Source organism: Cibotium barometz, chromosome 49 (assembly GCF_041138505.1).
Source record: "Cibotium barometz isolate CiBa-2024 chromosome 49, ASM4113850v1, whole genome shotgun sequence".
NCBI lineage: Eukaryota > Viridiplantae > Streptophyta > Polypodiopsida > Cyatheales > Cibotiaceae > Cibotium > Cibotium barometz.
The window spans coordinates 35737781-35757563 of record NC_141094.1 but is presented as its reverse complement, the minus strand read 5'-3'; the positions used below and the strand labels follow the sequence as shown (position 1 = coordinate 35757563).

The window sequence follows — 19783 nt, the reverse complement described above, 5'->3', positions numbered from 1 at the left end:
GTTTATGCGTAGAGTATGCATAGAGCATATGTATGCTCTATGTAATATATGTATGCATATGTAAGCTATGTATGCATTATGCATTATGTTTATGCATAGAACATTCATAGAGCATGCTGTGTGATGTTTTTATACATATAGCTTTTCATGTAATGCATGATTTATGTGAGCTATCTTTTTATGTAATGTTTTTATGCATTAGATGTGTCCATCCCTCAATAATAGGAGGTCTCATGAAAGGAGGTGCGCAAAAGAGGGAAAACAAATTCTCACCAATTTCAGCATTAAGGACTAGAAAAAGGCATGGAAGAAAGCCAAGGAGGCTACTCCACACCACCCTAAAGAAAAGGCAGTGCATGCGAGTCTGCTGAAGTACGATGTGAAAAAAGATGAGCTCGGAGGAGAGGCAGGCTGGCTTGCATGAATTTTAGGTTCTCTTTTTGCCATTTTCACTAAGTTTACTTCATGTGTTGTCATGATTTTCATATCTCATGCATGTTGTAATGTGTTGTAGGAAAGCGTAACACCCAATGTATGGGGAGAATAGGTATCACAAGCATCACAACAATGCCAAAACTTGGGAGTGGATCAAATGCTAGGGAGTCATCTCACTGAAATGGATATCCAATGAGCTTAGCATGTAGTAGTGAGATTTGGTTTATTTTTTTATTTTGATTTTTTTGATGTTTATCCTTTTTCCTTTGAAGTTACTTGACTCACAAGAACTAGGCATGGAAGATTCCTTTTTTATAGGACTAGGAATTTTCTTTCCAAGGTTTGTTGATGCTCCATTGGGAACCTTTGTAGTGATTATGGTCAACTCGTTTTGGAAACAACTATTTATTTCTAAAAATAGCAAGGCTATTAGCTGATGCACAGCTGGAGTCACGTGCTCAACGCCATAATGATGTGCCGCTAATTGTTATACCTAGCATGCAAAGACGTGTTTTATGTGAGGATCTGCCAACTGGAAACAGTTACTGCCCACGTTGCGCTCCTCTGTAGAATCAGCTATGAAACTACTAAGCTTGTCACAACTACTTCCCACAACGTGCTCCTCTGGCTACATAACTACTAAGCTTGTCACAACTATTGTCACGACGTGCTCCTCTGCAGAATCGGCTACATAAGGCGTAGCTTCTGCTTTTCTGAGATACCAGGTGCAGCTTTAGCAACTCCATTGTCTTTAGCTTCACATCAAAGAATGGCAAGGATCCTACTACAGGACGCCATATCTTCTTCATCAACTAAGAAGAAGAAGGCTTTTGACAGAGCTATTTGACTAGTTGTTAACAGATGGCCTGGTGATCGAAGGAGAGCATGTAGAGGAGACTGGCTTCGTGTGGATGATGAGTCACAAACAGCAGCTCATGAGTCACAAGCAGCTAAAGTGCATACAAGTAAGCGGACAGTCTCTGGAGTTATCACTTTAAGAAGCAGCAGCACTGTTTCACATAGAAGGCGAACGGTCACTGGAGCTAATCCCACACTATTTCCTGCAACCCAAGAAGATGAACAAAGTCACTGGTTTGAAAGTAGCAGCACCACTTCAAGATCCCCTCCTTCAATGTATTTCACCTAGAAGCACAAAGATAATCCTTCACACAAAGTTCATCAGAGTAATGAAGCCCTCTCCTTTCACACTCTTTGCAAAAATGAAAGAGTGTGAAAGTAGCAGCACTACTTCAAGATACCCGCCTTTAATGTATTTCAGATAGAAGCACAAAGATAATCCTTCACACAGCCTTGCACACAAAGATAATCCTTCACACAATCTTGCACACAAAGTTCATCAAAGTAATGAACCTCTCTCCTTTCACAATCTTTGCAAAAATGAGACTCTCTCACACAACGCTTTCCACTCTCTTGTGCTACTCAAGTGAAGGATGAAAAACTCTTCATAATGTATGTTGCTCCCTTTCACATGTTGCCACATACATGAAGAAAAGGAGTTACACACTTAGCTTGAATGCATTCACAAAGATGTGTTAATACACTCTTGAATATTCTCTCTCACTCGAAGTGCCACTCTATGAGATAAGAGCTTTTAGCAAGTCATGCATTTTCATATTAATGATGTTATTTCATTCAACAAATGAACAAAAAATTCTCTTTAAACACAAAGGTTATAAGCCACACAAAGCTAGTGTTAGTGGAACAATGTTCACACACAAAGATGCCCTCTCTCAACTAATGATTGAGAATACTCTCATGAAAGAAAGCTTTGATACCAAATGTTGAATTAACTTAGTTAGCAATCTAATCACCAATAGATGTAGTGATATCTTGTAGCAACACTAAGTAATGCATCAACAAATGATTAAGCTAATGAATACTCATTAAGTAGCAATGATAGAGACTTAAAACATGTCATGTAGCTATTTAACACATGGAATTGATAGAGTACTCAAGATAAAGCCAAAATGGGGACAAGAGCTAAGGTTTCACAAAGTAGCACAAATCTTGGATTAAACACAAAGTGCATACAAGAATTCTAGAGCTCTCATACACAAGAGAAGGTGTATAGACCCTGCTTTTATAGACTCAGTGAAGGGAGACACCTAGCTCTCATCAACTTGTCCACTTGCCCCTCCCATGCCACCTACAAGAAGTGGCTTGAATGCTAGTCAATAACTATGGGTTATAAGCTAACCCATGGTTTACACCTTTACCTATACCCTTAGCAGGGATCTCATTAACGTCTTCACAATTTCGTGATCACGTTAACAAAACCTATTGTTAACATATTAAAACTTGTGATCACATTGTATATTCACATGACCTGAGCAATGACCTGCCAGAACCCACTAGTCCCGTAACATCTCCGGGCTTTTAGGTTTCCCGACGGGCCCGCCGAGAAAAACACAGAACACCGGCGGGGTACTATTCTGTATATAAACACTGCCCGACACCCATCGTACAACTTTTGGGGAGATAGTCCTTGTTTTGGCGGCGTGATATCTCTCCTCAAAGTACTTGTAGAGCTCTCGAGTTGCTAGAAGTGTCCTCTTGGGAAGAGCGTCCTTATCTTAGGGGCTGTCGTCTTTCCTTGTAGGCACTCCTAAGGCTATTGAGCCACTCGTCCTTAGTTCTTTGAACTGGGGGCAGGGTGTAGTTCGTAGCTAATACTTGCGGCGGAGATTTAGGAACAAATTTGGAGTCATTCAGCTTTGCATTTGAGCCACGTACGTAATTTACCTCATTCTGCTTTATGAATGGTTTGATGGAGCCAAGAGTCCTGCTTAGGGGCTTGTAACACCATATTAGTGAATTTGGGAATTTCCCAATTCCCATTTTTGAATACCTAAAAAAGGGGGACATGGATAACATGTTTGTAAGTTTCTCAAAACCCTATCATATGACCTATCGTTGGAAAGCGCTTGAAAAATGGAATCTAAAGAGCTATAAAGCGCTCATTTTGGATTAGTGGTGTTCAAGTTATGGTTAATCCAAACTTTTGACCACGTGTCCCAAACTTGTGGGAAATTCCCATATTCCCCAATATGGTGTTTTGTATTGGTTCTTGATACTTGATATAGTTTAGAGTAGACAAGGGTCTATTGTCCTATACTAGAGTATTGGGCAAGCATAGATCTTTGATTTTCTTTGTGAATGTTAGAGAAGGTCTATTGTCCTATACTAGAGTATTGGGCAAGCATAGATCTTTGATTGTGTAAAGTATCCTTAATTGGGTACAAAAGGCATCCTTCATTGGGGGTGCAATGTGCATGATAGTTTCGAAGTAGTTTTGTAGTAAGACCTTGTAAGATAGTTTGAAGTAGTTTTGTGTTATGTGATGATCTTTTGTATTTGTCAAGATAGTTTCGAAATACTTTGTCTGCTAATGTATGTTTTGTAATACATGAGTGATTTGTTGTTTTTTCATTTGTGTATTCATTGTTATATGCTTGGTTGAATAGGTTGTTTGTTGAGATGGAGGACAATGTTGGATCCAGTGATACCTCCAATAGAGTCCAAATTTCAAATAGCAGGAAAAAAAAGGCACCTGGGATAGAGTGGCAATATGCAATTAACGTTGGTGATCGATTCATAGATTGGGAGTGTAAGCTATGCCATGCAGTAAAATCAGGTGGGGCGCCTCGACTAAGAGAACACTTTTTAGGCGGACCGAAGAAAAAGTCATGTACCCACCCCTCTGCACCTATAGTGGCCAAAGGCATAAGAGAAGAAATTCAAAAGAAAGATTCAAGAAAACATGACACTCCTACCGTTAATGTATCAAGGCAGGAAGAACACTGTTGTTCTAATCATCAAACTCCCGCTACATCGCCTACTTGTACCCCGAACGGCAATATGCAACCAGAAAGTAATCTACCCAGTGCATCTTCCTGCAAGCGAAACTTTCACGTAGGAAATATACCCATGCGTCAAACTTCATTGCAAGAAAGCCTACGTCAAGGTCGACTCGATGATGCACAACTCGCCCTTGCTGAAGCGATTTACTTTTCTGGGAGTGCTATGATGATGGTGGACAGTAAGCATTGGAAGAGAGCATGGAAGAAAATTGGTGAGTTTGGACCAGGGTTTTCACCGCCTACGTACCATGCTATGCGAAATGATCTATTAGAGAAATGTTATGCGCAAGTAAAAGAACGTGTACAAAGAATAATTCTTAGTAATATAGAGCTTTCTGGATGTAGTATAGTAAGTGATGGATGGTCTAATGTGCAAAGAAAACCATTAATTAATATAATGGTTATTTCACCTAGAGGTGAGACTTTCATCCGTGCCATGGATTCAGCTGGTTCAATCAAAACTGGGGCTTACATTGCTCAAGTCATTAGCTCTGTGATAGAGGTCCAAGTGGGTGCCAAAAATGTAGTCCAAGTCGTCATGGACAATGCAAAAAATTGTAAAAATGCATCCAAAATCCTACAGCGACAATATCCACATATTTTTCCGGTAGGCTGTAATACTCATAGTTTGAATCTTGTATTAAAAGATTGGTATAAATCTGATGATACCAAATGGTTTGCCTCAATCGTCGACACTGCTCGCCAGCTTGTGAGATTCATGCTCAAGAGACAGAGAGTGTTAGATATTTTTCGACCTCGCATGTCAGTTATGTTAAAGCTTCCAGCGGAGACTAGGTTTTGCACTCACTTTTACACTTTTGAGTCTCTTCTTAGAAATAAAGATGCAGTTTGCGCAACATTTACATGCATGGCATTTCATGACTGGGAGAACACTCAACTTGAAAAAGTAAAAGAGAAAATCAAAGTCTTGAAGGCAGCGCTTACGAGAAGAAGTTGGTGGAACAGTGTGATGGATGCATACCATGTAATGATGCCTGTTATGTATGCTGTACGAAGTCTTGATCAAAGAGCGCCTAATCTCGGAAAAGCATGGATGCAATGGTGGACTGTCCAGCGGAGTTTGGAGTGTCCTCAGAAATTAGAGCATTCAGTGGTGGGAAAGCAATGGCGTGTACCATTCTCCAGTAGACAAAGAAAAGGTCTATTGAAGTACTTTCATGCTAGATGGATTGGAGCGCATTCACCACTACACAGTGCTGCTTACATACTAGATCCTGAATATTGGAATATGGATTTGATGTCCAACGTTGAGGTGGTGCAAGATTTTTATAAAGTGGTAAACACTTTCTATAATAATGATGATGATCGTGTAAAGTGCATAAAGGAGATGACCTCATTTCGATTGAAAGAGGGTTTATTTTCCAACTCCCTTGTTCAACAAATGGCTAAAGAGCAACCTGTATGGAAGTGGTGGATGATGAATGGTGGTGAGCATTATGCTTTATTGCGCAACCTTGCGATGAAGGTTCTAAGTCAGTGCTCTTCAAACTCAGGTTCAGAAAGAAATTGGAGCATGTATAAATATATTCACAGTACTATTCGCAATCGACTTCTTGCAGATCGAGCAGATAAACTTGTTTACATGTATTGCAATGAAAAGATCTTGCGAGACATTGAAAGCGAAGCGTATGAAGAAGATATGCCCAGATGGATGTACAATTGTGATGATGTAGTAGACAAGAACTTTGATGTTGGACGCACGTTGTGCACCACCCTTGAGATAGAAGACAATTTAGACATTGACTTAGATGAGCTTAATTTAGCAGACGAGAGAGTAAACGGTGAAAGAATTTTGGAGCAAGATACTGACATAGAGGAAGAAGTCACTTCATTAATTTCATAAAAAGTACCTGTACAAATGATCATATTTGGAGAAATTATCAATACAAAAGTAGGATTTGTCTTTCTTAGCTTTCATCTTGAAATAAATTACGAATTACACTAGGAGTTGCATCTAAAGGTCCTGGTGGTTTATATTCGCTAGCCATGCCGAACACTGTATAAATACCTTGATTTATTGGGACACTGCACAATGCACATGTGGAAGTATTTTGCATTTGCCTCACTAAACATATTAAGTGGTAGTAGTGTCCACAGGGTAGTATATACTGGCCGCTCCACCCATCGAATACTTTGTAACATACAGGACATTGGGGGGTGGAGGAACTAGTAGTCTCAGCAGAAACTCCCACAAGATCAGGATGTATCAAAAAATGAGAGATGTGGTTTCCTTGGCGCACAGGAGTAATACGTGAAGAGATGCTCTGCACATCTTGGCTGATCTTTATGAGCTGCTCTTGAATCCCTCTATTGGCTAGGGGAGGAGTTGATGCTTGAGTTAATCGCTCAGCTTCTTTCTCCTTCTCTGCTACTGTGTCCCTAAGCTTTCTTTGACCTTGTTTAACTCCAATCCAGCACCCTCCACCATGAGAGCAAGTTCTTCCCTTGTGAATGTCACTGTCTCTTCACGTATGTCGTGGGTGTTGACAGTGGCCTCTCTGGAGGCGAAGTGCACTGGAGTTTCTAGGATAAATTGAGCATATAGCATCTTAGCAAAATAGAGTGGAGCGTCGGCGTTATGGAGAGGACGACCGTACACCTCCAAAAAAATGCGCTACATGAACATAAATGACTTTAAGATTTTAATGAACTGTAAAGATCAACGTAAGATAAATTGACCATTACTCTCAAAAACTTAAAGTTAAACACCACGAGAGGAGATATGTATTGCAAAGACTCGATGAGAAATATCCACTTGACTCCAAAATTACTTCAAACAATGCACGCACATCAAATTTTGAAGAGAAAACATAAACTTAAACACCACAAGAGGAGAGAGATATTGCAAAGACTCAATGAGATAATAAGATCCAATGATACACACTAAGTGATGGATGTAGATAAACGTTTTCTCAACAGCAGGGATCTCATTAACGTCTTCACAATTTCGTGATCACGTTAACAAAACCTATTGTTAACATATTAAAACTTGTGATCACATTGTATATTCACATGACCTGAGCAATGACCTGCCAGAACCCACTAGTCCCGTAACATCTACGGGCTTTTAGGTTTCCCGACGGGCCCGCCGAAAAAAGTGCTTATCCCGGCGGGCCCGCCGAGAAAAACACAGAACACCGGCGGGGTACTATTCTGTATATAAACACTGCCCGACACCCATCGTACAACTTTTGGGGAGATAGTCCTTGTTTTGGGGGCGTGATATCTCTCCTCAAAGTACTTGTAGAGCTCTCGAGTTGCTAGAAGTGTCCTCTTGGGAAGAGCGTCCTTATCTTAGGGGCTGTCGTCTTTCCTTGTAGGCACTCCTAAGGCTATTGAGCCACTCGTCCTTAGTTCTTTGAACTGGGGGCAGGGTGTAGTTCGTAGCTAATACTTGCGGCGGAGATTTAGGGACAAATTTGGAGTCATTCAGCTTTGCATTTGAGCCACGTACGTAATCTACCTCATTCTGCTTTATGAATGGTTTGATAGAGCCAAGAGTCCTGCTTAGGGGCTTGTAACACCATATTAGTGAATTTGGGAATTTCCCAATTCCCATTTTTGAATACCTAAAAAAGGGGACATGGATAACATGTTTGTAAGTTTCTCAAAACCCTATCATATGACCTATCGTTGGAAAGCGCTTGAAAAATGGAATCTAAAGAGCTATAAAGCGCTCATTTTGGATTAGTGGTGTTCAAGTTATGGTTAATCCAAACTTTTGACCACGTGTCCCAAACTTGTGGGAAATTCCCATATTCCCCAATATGGTGTTTTGTATTGGTTCTTGATACTTGATATAGTTTAGAGTAGACAAGGGTCTATTGTCCTATACTAGAGTATTGGGCAAGCATAGATCTTTGATTTTCTTTGTGAATGTTAGAGAAGGTCTATTGTCCTATACTAGAGTATTGGGCAAGCATAGATCTTTGATTGTGTAAAGTATCCTTAATTGGGTACAAAAGGCATCCTTCATTGGGGGTGCAATGTGCATGATAGTTTCGAAGTAGTTTTGTAGTAAGACCTTGCAAGATAGTTTGAAGTAGTTTTGTGTTATGTGATGATCTTTTGTATTTGTCAAGATAGTTTCGAAGTACTTTGTCTGCTAATGTATGTTTTGTAATACATGAGTGATTTGTTGTTTTTTCATTTGTGTATTCATTGTTATATGCTTGGTTGAATAGGTTGTTTGTTGAGATGGAGGACAATGTTGGATCCAGTGATACCTCCAATAGAGTCCAAATTTCAAATAGCAGGAAAAAAAAGGCACCTGGGATAGAGTGGCAATATGCAATTAACGTTGGTGATCGATTCATAGATTGGGAGTGTAAGCTATGCCATGCAGTAAAATCAGGTAGGGCGCCTCGACTAAGAGAACACTTTTTAGGCGGACCAAAGAAAAAGTCATGTACCCACCCCTCTGCACCTATAGTGGCCAAACGCATAAGAGAAGAAATTCAAAAGAAGGATTCAAGAAAACATGACACTCCTACCGTTAATGTATCAAGGCAGGAAGAACACTGTTGTTCTAATCATCAAACTCCCGCTACATCGCCTACTTGTACCCCGAACGGCAATATGCAACCAGAAAGTAATCTACCCAGTGCATCTTCCTGCAAGCGAAACTTTGACGTAGGAAATATACCCATGCGTCAAACTTCATTGCAAGAAAGCCTACGTCAAGGTCGACTCGATGATGCACAACTCGCCCTTGCTGAAGCGATTTACTTTTCTGGGAGTGCTATGATGATGGTGGATAGTAAGCATTGGAAGAGAGCATGGAAGAAAATTGGTGAGTTTGGACCAGGGTTTTCACCGCCTATGTACCATGCTATGCGGAATGATCTATTAGAGAAATGTTATGCGCAAGTAAAAGAACGTGTACAAAGAATAATTCTTAGCAATATAGAGCTTTCTGGATGTAGTATAGTAAGTGATGGATGGTCTAATGTGCAAAGAAAACCATTAATTAATATAATGGTTATTTCACCTAGAGGTGAGACTTTCATCCGTGCCATGGATTCAGCTGGTTCAATCAAAACTGGGGCTTACATTGCTCAAGTCATTAGCTCTGTGATAGAGGTCCAAGTGGGTGCCAAAAATGTAGTCCAAGTCGTCATGGACAATGCAAAAAATTGCAAAAATGCATCCAAAATCCTACAGCGACAATATCCACATATTTTTCCGGTAGGCTGTAATACTCATAGTTTGAATCTTGTATTAAAAGATTGGTATAAATCTGATGATACCAAATGGTTTGCCTCAATCGTCAACACTGCTCGCCAGCTTGTGAGATTCATGCTCAAGAGACAGAGAGTGTTAGATATTTTTCGACCTCGCATGTCAGTTATGTTAAAGCTTCCAGCGGGGACTAGGTTTTGCACTCACTTTTACACTTTTGAGTCTCTTCTTAGAAATAAAGATGCAGTTTGCGAAACATTTACATGCATGGCATTTCATGACTGGGAGAACACTCAACTTGAAAAAGTGAAAGAGAAAATCAAAGTCTTGAAGGCAGCGCTTACGAGAAGAAGTTGGTGGAACAATGTGATGGATGCATACCATGTAATGATGCCTGTTATGTATGCTGTACGAAGTCTTGATCAAAGAGCGCCTAATCTCGGAAAAGCATGGATGCAATGGTGGACTGTCCAGCGGAGTTTGGAGTGTCCTGAGAAATTAGAGCATTCAGTGGTGGGAAAGCAATGGCGTGTACCATTCTCCAGTAGACAAAGAAAAGTTCTATTGAAGTACTTTCATGCTAGATGGATTGGAGCGCATTCACCACTACACAGTGCTGCTTACATGCTAGATCCTGAATATTGGAATATGGATTTGATGTCCAACGTTGAGGTGGTGCAAGATTTTTATAAAGTGGTAAACACTTTCTATAATAATGATGATGATCGTGTAAAGTGCATAAAGGAGATGACCTCATTTCGATTGAAGGAGGGTTTATTTTCCAACTCCCTTGTTCAACAAATGGCTAAAGAGCAACCTGTATGGAAGTGGTGGATGATGAATGGTGGTGAGCATTATGCTTTATTGCGCAACCTTGCGATGAAGGTTCTAAGTCAGTGCTCTTCAAACTCAGGCTCAGAAAGAAATTAGAGCATGTACAAATATATTCACAGTACTATTCGCAATCGACTTCTTGCAGATCGAGCAGATAAACTTGTTTACATGTATTGCAATGAAAAGATCTTGCGAGACATTGAAAGCGAAGAGTATGAAGAAGATATGCCGAGATGGATGTACAATTGTGATGATGTAGTAGACGAGAACTTTGATGTTGGACGCACGTTGTGCACCACCCTTGAGATAGAAGACAATTTAGACATTGACTTAGATGAGCTTAATTTAGCAGACGAGAGAGTAAACGGTGAAAGAATTTTGGAGCAAGATACTGACATAGAGGAAGAAGTCACTTCATTAATTTCATAAAAAGTACTTGTACAAATGATCGTATTTGGAGAAATTATCAATACAAAAGTAGGATTTGTCTTTCTTAGCTTTCATCTTGAAATAAATTACGAATTGCACTAGGAGTTGCATCTAAAGGTCCTGGTGGTTTATATTCGCTAGCCATGCCGAACACTGTATAAATACCTTGATTTATTGGGACACTGCACAATGCACATGTGGAAGTATTTTGCATTTGCCTCACTAAACATATTAAGTGGTAGTAGCTTCCACAGGGTAGTATATACTTGCCGCTCCACCCATCGAATACTTTGTAACATACAGGACATTGGGGGGTGGAGGAACTAGTAGTCTCAGCAGAAACTCCCACAAGATCAGGATGTATCAAAAAATGAGAGATGTGGTTTCCTTGGCGCACAGGAGCAATACGTGAAGAGATGCTCTGCACATCTTGGCTGATCTTTATGAGCTGCTCTTGAATCCCTCTATTGGCCAGGGGAGGAGTTGACGCTTGAGTTAATCGCTCAGCTTCTTTCTCCTTCTCTGCTACTATGCCCCTAAGCTTTCTTTGACCTTGTTTAACTCCAAACCAGCACCCTCCACCATGAGAGCAAGTTCTTCCCTTGTGAATGTCACTGTCTCTTCACGTATGTCGCCTCGTGGGTGTTGACAGTGGCCTCTCTGGAGGCGAAGTCCACTGGAGTTTCTAGGATAAATTGAGCATATAGCATCTTAGCAAAATAGAGTGGAGCGTCGGCGTTTTGGAGAGGACGACCGTACACCTCCAAGAAAATGCGCTCGGCATTAGTTTTGATATCATTGTGAGTGCAACGTGAAATCTTCCATCTTCCCTTCTTAATCTCGCCATCTGGACATGGCCATATTTTCTTTATCATCTCTGTGGTTACGCGTTTGTTTATGTCTTTCCATTGGGCATAAGTTGGATTTGTCCATTTCGACAACCTGCATGCTGTTCTTGTTGCTTCGCGGGCTATCAGGCCATGTGCAAGGGCCTTCATTCGCTCATATGCCTTCTTGGCTAACTCTTGATGCTCGTTTGCTTGTGCCTCTGCCATATCTGCATGAACATAAATGACTTTAGGATTTTAATGAACTGTAAAGATCAACGTAAGATAAATTGACCATTACTCTCAAAAACTTAAAGTTAAACACCACGAGAGGAGATATGTATTGCAAAGACTCGATGAGAAATATCCACTTGACTCCAAAATTACTTCAAACAATGCGCGCACATCAAATTTTGAAGAGAAAACATAAACTTAAACACCACAAGAGGAGAGAGATATTGCAAAGACTCAATGAGATAATATTTCAAACAATGGACACATCAAATTTTGAAAAGAGAAACAAAATGCCATTCCTGAAACTTAATCTCCTGATACTGTATCATTACAAAGTTGGGGTGAATGACACCGATAGCTCTACAAGAGGACGTTGTGTCCTCGTTGGGTCAGTATTTAGTGATCTAAAAAATTCAACTACTTGCAAAATTGATTTTCACTCATCGCGATTAGGCAGAAACATCCAATTTTTGACTCTATGAATAATAGTATCCATGGTAACTTTGTCATAGGAACTATTATCCATCCACAACTCTTGTACTTTCTGCCAAAAGTCATATAAAGTTTGTAATAAATATCCCAAGGCAAAAACATCAGATGCAGGAGTGTATGCATTTGCCAAAAATGGATCATAAAGCTCCGGGGCTATCCACGGCCGTTTATTTCGCTCTCTGTCTGCGTAGGAGACCGCCTGTGCCACCTTCTCAGGGTTCTTGTCTGCTTCAAATACAAAATTGAGAGACACCCGTTTTTTGGGCGCTCTCAGCAGTAACCCCCAATCGATAATACCTATGCGTGGCTTCAACTCTTTTGTAAAATCCAACACTACATTGAATGGATGTAGGTCGGTATGTACAATTCCTGCCAGATGTGCTGCCGCTAGGCCTTCCACCAGGGCATGCATAATATGTGGCATGGTTATTACTATTTGTTTTATTTTAGAAAGTTCTAGATGACTTAAAGGAATATTATCAGGCGGGGGTTGTCTCCATCCTCGATCCAAACGGAAAATTGCTCTAGTGAACTCACTGAATCTGAAGGGAACCTTCAGAAGAGTATAACCAAGAGAGCCGCCATTATAGTACGGGAAAATAGTAATCCAAGGAGCTTCTTTTGTAAAGGCAATACACCTGACAATCGATGGGTGTAGAACTTGCATGCCCTGCTCTGCCTGGAAGCTCTCAAACTTGGCACGGCCTTCTCCTTTGTAGTGCTTTCCGCAAAAAGTAATGTGCTCCGGTGTAAAAATGATATACCTTTAACTGTATACTCTTTTACTGTGCCAAAAACACCAGAGCCTATTGTTCGCCCTTCGAACAGAGCCTCGTGCGGGATGCCAATGAGATGTGTGCACATAGAATTGTAGATGGTACGGTTAATGACACCTGTACCACTTGCATCTGCCTGGCTGGACGTTGCAGCGACATCCTGGGCAATGCGCACTCTTTTGGGGAGGGACTCTGCATCCAACGCCTTCATGCGCTTGCTCTTGGCTCTTTGCTCGCTCCATACAACGTCCCATAACTGTACACGTTGCATATTAGCTTCAGGCGGGGCAGCATCTCTAAGATCACTGCATGCTACACGCATGCTCCCCAAAATGGTTCGTGTTATATGTTGATGGTTGAAATCTGCTATCTTCTGTCTATCAAGCAACTCAGCGTTGCCTCCGCTTCGAAGCCGACGCTGTGCATTTTCCCATATCTGGTCTATTAGATCTCGCATGAGTATCTCAGACTCATTGATCTTTTTGACGACATCATTAGCACATTGTGACACTGTGATGACTGCTTCAATGCGAATTCCTCGATATCACTAAACACAAAAAAACAGAATATCAAACATTACTGAAATCAACATCAAGCAAACGTGAGAGAACAGCAACAAGTGTATCATTACTTATCAATGTTCAAACAAAAACGGAATATCAAATAATTTTAATGAACTCAACATCATCCAATACATCATCAAACGTAAGAGAACAGCAACAAGTGTATCATTACTTCTCAATGATCAAACAAAAACAGAATATCAAACAATATTACTGAACTCAACATCATGCAATACATTATCAAACGTGAGACAACCGCAACAAGTGCATTATTACTTATGAAGTGTATACATTATCGAACGAGAGAGAGAGAGAGGGGGAGGAAGAGAGAGAGGTGTGACAGATAGAGAGAGAGGGAAACTAAATGACATTTTTAATAGTTTTGTGAGTTCCTAAAGAGAGGAAAATAATGTTTTGTAATCCTAAAGCACTCCTCATCTACACACCTATCGTGATAGAGAGAGAGATGTGAAGTGTATCATGAGAGAGAGAGAGAGAGAGTTGTGAAGTGTATCATGAGAGAGAGAGAGAGAGAGAGAGAGAATTGTGAAGTGTATCATGAGAGAGAGAGAGAGAGAGGAGAGGAAGAGAGAGTTGTGACAGATAGAGAGAAGAAACATTAGATGATATTTTTAATGTTTTTGTGAGTTCCTAAAGAGGAAAATAATGTATTGTTTTAATTTTTAAGTAAATAGAGGGAGAAAAATGAAATTATTCGAAATTGTGTATATTTTAAGAGAAATAAAAAGAAATCCTTATCTATACATCTATCGTGTTGTGAAGTGTATCATGAGAGAGAGAGAGAGAAAGAGTTGTGAAGTGTATCATGAGAGAGAGAGAGGGGGGTAGGAAGAGAGAGATATTCATATTTTTCGAGTTACGAATCACGATATTATAAAATAAAACGTTTAGACAATATGATGTAAACTTTGATCCATGAAATACTCATGCCGCGTTAGCAACCAAGTATCGCATGGATCAAACACAATAAAAACAATACAAGTCAAATCAAACAAATTTTCGACATTTTTTCGACCACGTTAACGATCATATGCCGTAATATGCAAGCAAATTTACGACATTTTTTCGACCGCGTTAACGATCAAATGCCGCAATATGCAAAAAACAATTTATGCACTAGCGGACGACACCAACTTGCCGCGTTAACGACAAAATGCCGCCCGATTCTATGGGAATATGAATAGGATACGAACATACACTGGCCACGTTACCGACCATATGTCCGCATTTGACAAAGGGAAGGGAAGGGAAGGGAAGGTGACATCGCCATAACGATACTATGCTTGCCGCGTTATCAACTAGTACCGCTACGGCATGCCATACTTACCATAGGACACAGACTAGCCGCGTTACCGACTAAGTGCCCCAGGGTAAGCACCATTCCGAAGAATGGCCTTACACACACACCTGTCATGTGGCGGACCACCCACATCCTGCCGCGCATTGCGACAATGGGCGACTGCCCGCACGAACACACACCCACACACACATTCCTCGTGTGGCGGACCACCCACATCCTGCCGCGCATTGCGACAGTGGGCGGCTGCCCACACGAACACACCCACATACACACACACACACACACACACACAAGTTTCATTACCTGTGTATGCTGTCAGCAATGAACTCCCAAAGGGCCCCCCGGGCCCATATATATAGGAAATTGTACCCCGCTGGGCTGGATGATGACCCCGCCGGGACCCGCCGAGGTTTTCTTTTTCCCGGCTGGACCGCCGGGTATAGCAAAAGCCCGGCGGGATTTTATCCGGTTACCAGGTCGCTTGCCACCGGCTTTTTTGAGAACATGTTAACATGTTAACATGTTAACACATGTTATTAACAAAAAAAATTTGTGATCACGTGAATATAAAATCATTGCTCAACAGTGGTGAAAATGCAAGTGAAGATGAAGATTGATGCATTACTTTAATTAGTTTTCAATGTCTTCATATTTATTTATTTTTCAACATGAACACCTTATTTAATTTGCAAATGTGTATGTAATTGAAAATATAATCCATGATATTATTGTATTGCAATTAATTTTTGTGTTTTAAGTGTTCTACAAATAATAATTAACTAGTGTTTAAATAATGTGATTTCAAAAAACGGGGACAAAATGGAGGAGAGATGTGGGAACACATGTCCCCACATATCTCATCCATTCTATCCCCGCTTCTTTTTCAGACAGTCTGTGACTATATATGCGGTTAGGTGCATGTTGTACACATGCACCTAACCGCATATTATTGTACACATGATTATATGTGTGGTTAATCATACAAGTGTAGTCGCACTGATAGTCGCGTGCATAGCCACACGAATAACCAAGTGAATGTTTTTTCATATATAGTTTCTTTAAAATTTTCATGGCTCTTGACATTTTTGTGCTCTTCATTTGTTGGAGTGTTGGAAGGCCCTTGTCCCAAGGTAGAGTTCCACACATGAACTCTCTCACTAATGAGCCACAATCCCAACTATATAGCCCACTCATAGCCCAATGACCAATGCAGGCTATAATATAAATTGTTCCTTGAGAGGCCCCTCTCTCCCAAGGTAGAGTTTCACACATGAACTCTCTCACAAATGAGGCACAATGCCAACTATATAGCCTAGTGACCAATGCAGACTACAATATAAATTGTTTCCATATGGCCTCTAATCACAAGCCTTGTTATGTTCAAGTACGAGACATAACACTATTTGAAGTGCAAAAAAGAAACTATCTACTTCTTCAAGAAACCTTTCTAACCCCTACTCATCAGTACTTGTGGTGCATTTAGAGCACCACCTTGTAACCTATTTGTTGAGGCCATAAATGAAAACCTCAATCTACACATGCCTAACAATCTGCTCAAATTCTCAATATCCCATTCATTGAGAAATGGTGGGTGGTGTGCCACATCATGAGATCTACAATTGACTTACACTTGAACATATGTTGTCTCTCAAGGTATGATGGGGAAGTGCCTCAAAACCTTGACCAAAAGTTTCTTTGCTTGTAAGTCATCTCTGTAATGATAGGCCCCACACACAACAAACAAGTTACAACTTCCTCATGTACTAATAGAGAACACAATCATTTGGGCATGCATGGACATAATCTCTCTCTCTCTCTCTCTCTCATGCATGCATAGAGAGCATAGAGCTTTCTTGGAATATTCTATAGGGCATTTGTCTACAATCATCTCAAAGCTTCCCTTAGTGGTGGAGATAGGTTGAGTGAGTTCCAATTGAAGCCATGAAATCTCTCACTTGCCTCTCTCTCCTCATGCTTTAAACACTTAAGCTAGCTAGTGGGTGGGTTATGAGGTGGTGGTGGTGCATAAGTGGACTATGCATCGATAATACAACATCTCTGACTTATACCTATAGTTGAGGTGGTGATTCGGCATGGTGGTTGCCGCATCGACATGCTATAGACTAATGATATGTCTCCCATGTCACTCCGTGCCTATTGTAGTGTCCATGCGCTTCACACTTGCGAGCTTCTCCACCACCTACTCCATGCACTCTAGTGACGCTCGCCATTGGGAATGATTCAAATGCTAATGCCATGCTGGCAAGATTGAAATATACCAATGTCATGTGGGAGAATCTAATTAGGGACACATCATCAAGGTAAAGTTCTTCAAGTCAAAAATGGGAATAAACTCAAGGAATCATGTTGTAGAAGATGTTCTTGAAAAATGCGAGTACAAGTACACATACAAGCCATGTGAAGACTAGGTAGTTAAGTGCAATTCTAGAGCAATTCACATGCTAAATGAGATCAGTACTAAAACCTTTAAGATCTCAAGTGAAGGATACAAATCTAGTAAGAAGAGATAGAGTTTCTTGCATACTTTTGAAAAAAAAGAAAAGAATAAATGAACCTCAAGTGTGAAGTGTGGATAGTCTAGGTGTAGAGCAAGTGGGCTCTGTGTGTGTGTGTGTGTGTTTGTGTTGTTTGGATATGTATGAACTTCAAAAACAAGGCCAAGAACCACAAAAAGTTGAGAGCAAGGGGGTGATGTGGTGGTGTTGTAGGAGGAGCTTCTCTTCTCTATATCTTCATATTATCTTAAGGAAGAGTTTTAGAAAGCTACCGCATGGCAATAATTTGGAGGTTCGAGGAAGTTTGGTAGAATTTGATTTTGGAAACCTCAAAAGACGTGTGAAGCACGGGTTCCCAACTATTCTAATTATAAGGTGGGTGAGTTCCTGAAGCAGTCGGCCAAGCGTAGACATCTGGCCAAGCGTAGACATCTGGCATTTGATGATTGGTGAGGAGGTTGGGGGACAAGTTGTCACGGGCCATGCTACTGTGGTTGCCATTGGTTGTGTTATTGGGGGGCAAGTTATAAAGGGCCGCTGCACGTTGTGAAGCTCCGATGGCGGGCAACGCCTCCTCATCATCTAGAGGCAGGCGTTCATACGACGCATCGAGAAAACAGGCAGCCAGGATCACCACAGGACCCGCCGCTTGCAGAGCGCCCACAACGCTTCCACCCACAACCTGACCCTGGCCACCGCTTAGGTGTACGGTTAAGCCGCCCCCCCCGGGCAGCAGGGCTGGCGGCGGAAGAAATACGCCGGAAATCGAAAGGATCTCGAAGCGGCCGTGCAAGGTGATTGTGGCATCGGGCGCTGCGCCAGGTTGCCGGAGTGTGACGTTGGCGACTGTTCCGCTGCCCCTAAGGATGCACACGCCGCACTGTCTCCGGCACGCGACGGTGGCTAAACTTTCGATTACATCGCAGCCGTTGGCCACCTCCAGGACATGGGTTCGCAGCGCATTTGTGCTATCTCCTGCTATGAAGGTAGGGGGCTTGGCCTTGTTTTTGGAACCGGGAGGCCGCCCTCTAGGCCTCCGCAGCTCTTCTCCTCCCTCCTCACGTCCTGTCGTGGCTGACAAGCCAGACATTCCCTTCCCAGCTGACAAAAAACAACAAATCAACGGAAAATGAGAGAGAGAGAGAGAGAGAGCTAAGCTAACATATAATTGAGGTGGGTTTCAGTCAGCCACATATAATTGATTGAAACCCATTACGGTTAATATTGCAGAATAAAATATTCTAGAATTGAATAATAATCAACCACGTATAATTGATTGACACCCACGACAGTTAAAATTCAGATCAACAAAACAAGATTGGAAAACTTAAAAAAGCATTCCGATTTTGTATTTAGCATGAAATTTGATGATAAGGAGATCCTAAACTTAGTCTGACTCACCCCAAAAAAAAAACAATTTGTCTTTCAACTTGTGTTAGCCAACTAGGAGGGAATTAAAATCACAGACAACATTTGCTTATAGGGTGTTTTGTAATTAAGGTAGTATAGGACGAAATCACGTTATTGTAATTAATACTAGTACACCTTTTTAAATTTGATGTGGATTGTCAAATCTCCTTCATTAAAATTAGTTATAAGAGTAGTACACCTTTATTAAAATTAGTTATAAGAGTAGTACACCTTGTTTATTAAAAATATAAATATAACTTTATTTATGTTCCCAAAGAAAAAGTTAACATTAGCAGTGCTCATTGAAAACCATTTTTTAAACCATGCAAAATAAGGGCCACTATCTAAAACAACCGCTATTTTGAAAATCCAACTGAAACCAATGAGTGCTAGCTCATCTGGTAGAGCGTTGGTCTCTACTCCCAAGGTCTTGTGTTCAAGTCTTGGGGGCCTCGTTAGGTACCTACCCTTGATGGGTTGATTATAAGCATGTACGATGGGTTCGCCAGCCCTCATCTCGGCGGGGCCGCCTCCCCTCACAGAGGCTAGGTGTTTGTGTTTTTAAATTTCCTGTACCTTCGAAAAAAAAATAAAAAATCCAACTGAGCCTCCAAGAGAGTAATTTTTCAATCGGTGTTAAAGGAAGGAGGTAATTTTGATGTGGTCCTATAAAAACATAGAAAAATTCAACCGGGACTTTTTATACACTTTAATGAAACCTTTATAAGACTTTTATACACCTTAATGAAACCTTTATGAAAGGAGAAATACTAATGTAAAGAAGAAAAAATCAACCGATATTTTGAAAATCCAACCATGCCTCAAAGAGAGTAAATTTTCAACCGACATGAAAGGAAGGAGGT

At 40.9% G+C, this 19783-nt stretch overlaps 1 pseudogene; it reads right to left on the bottom strand.

Moving 5' to 3' along the window:
* Positions 1 to 17874: 17874 nt before the first annotated feature.
* LOC147610536 (AT-hook motif nuclear-localized protein 22 pseudogene) lies at positions 17875 to 18600 on the bottom strand (annotated as a pseudogene).
* Between the last annotated feature and the right edge of the window lie 1183 nt (positions 18601 to 19783).